Below are 2,187 nucleotides of genomic sequence, written 5' to 3'. Positions count from 1 at the left end.
AGCAGGAAACTCTCCGCACACTCACCGGACCTGGGCTAGGACTGGTATCACTTGTCTTAAGGAGATTATTTTTTTCTCTTCAAGCTGAAATAATCATCATTTTTAGATACTTTATTTGGAGTGGATGCATATTAACTATTAGTTCCCATAAAAAGTAAAAAAGACTTTTGGGACAGGAGGACAATAGTTGTGGTCCCTCTGAGGCTGGGTTCTTTCCTCCTCCTGAGTCATAGGAATTCCATCCCATTCAAGTAGAGATCTGCTCAAATTCTGTCCACATTAAGGACAAAGAACAAACAGGCAAGAAGCGATTTTCTAGTGAAAAGATATTTTTAGCACATTTTTTCAGATATACAACACATATCATAAGATCTGATTACTTAAAGTATATGGATCAATATTTGTTAGTACGTTCACCAGGTTGTCAACTTTAGTATAATTTTATTATGGTAAAAAGAAACCTTATACTCAATGGCTGGTATCTTCCAACCTCCCTGTCACCTGCATCCTAAGCAAATTAATACTCTCTGTCTTCATAGGTTGGTCTTTTCTGGGTGCTCACGTAATTAGAGCCATTCGATCAGTATTCACTGTGATTGGCTTTTTGTAATGAACTGCTTCGATTCGTTTACAAGGTGCTAGGTTAACCCAGCCATTTAAATAGTGGATTTCTATAATATGATTAAACAAAAATGGAAAGAAAATGCAGGAAAATGGGAAGTTCCTCTGCCCCAAGGAGAAAAGGAATTGTTAAAAGTTATTTGAACTGGAAAGAAAAAAAAGAAGGCATGGAAGAAGATGGTTACTGATGGCTGCTTTTTTGGAGATGGTGTCACAAGAAAACCATCTAAATATGAAAGATTCATTAGGCCAATGGGCTTATGTCTTAGGAAGGCCCGTGTAACACATCCTGAACTGAAAGCCACCTTTACCTGCAGATAGTTGGTGTGAAAAACGATGCTTCATTGCCACTGTATACAACTTTGGGTATTATTACCAAAGGAACAGTGATTGAGGTGAACATGAGTGAGGTGGGCCTTGTGAAGCAAGGAGGCAAGGTTATCTGGTGTAAATATGCCCAGGTGACCAACAATCCTGAAAATGACGGATGCCTCAATGCAGTCTTACTAGTTTGACAGATGTTTCATACAGTAACTTCTTACACTTATTGAAGACAACAGACCAATCAGGAAAACCATAACTTGAATGCTGTTGAACAGCTCTCATGACTACATGCATCAAGAAAACTATTTCTTAAATTGTAAAAAAAAAAAAATCAAAATGGCCCAGTTTTATTTTTCAAAGTGGATTTAGCACCTTCTATGTATATAACCTCTTGCATTTGTTAGAAGATTGCTATTCTTCAGTCCTGTCAGCTTCTACCTCCTGGAAAAGACTTTTCCCTCACAATTCCTTTTTTAGTTGGTATATCATGGTTGATACTTGTAATTACTGAAATTACTGTTTGATGCAACCATGTGCTAGGTAGATGGCTAAGCTCTCCACATGCATTCTTATGTAATTTAACCTGTAAGACAGTTGATATCATTTTATTTTATTAGTTGAAGAAATAGTTTCTAAAATACTTTAGTTTGCATATGCTTCATAATAAATCATAAATATTTAAATTCATGTTGTTCTGATTCCAGAGTTTAAGGAAGTGCTTTCAAAATGGTAGTGCATGTCAAAATCACATGAACAGCTTATTAAAAAATATAAATTTTATGAGATTCTCATCCTTACTTCGTCTTACTGGGGCCTCAGAATCTGCATTTGGAATAATTACACACAGTTTTTAAAAAAATATTTGATGGCTTCCTAAGAACACTTTGGAAATTATTAACTACTCTCATTCTTCATGTTACACTGCTGGTTGCAAGTATCACTTTTTAATCTAAAATTTCTACTTTTCATTAAAAAAAATACATGAAGGGGTGTTCATTATATTCTAAGTAGGCTCTGGGTGCTATATTTATCTTTTATTTATTTCTGTATGTTCTGTAGAACCTAATGCACTACTATACTTATAATATTGAGAGCTAAAGCTTTGAACTGAGCTGATACAAAATAAGAAATGCAGCCATCAAGGATTGTAGTTTAGGGCTGGTGAGATGGCTCAGTGGTCTAAAGCACCTACTTGGAACAAGCTTGGCAAAGCACAGGGACCGCGGTTCAATCCCCCAGCAC

Source organism: Octodon degus, unplaced genomic scaffold (genome assembly GCF_000260255.1).
Source record: "Octodon degus isolate 3935 unplaced genomic scaffold, OctDeg1.0 scaffold00025, whole genome shotgun sequence".
NCBI classification, from domain to species: domain Eukaryota; kingdom Metazoa; phylum Chordata; class Mammalia; order Rodentia; family Octodontidae; genus Octodon; species Octodon degus.
The sequence above is the reverse complement of the archived record's forward strand: the minus strand, read 5'-3'. Positions refer to the sequence as shown.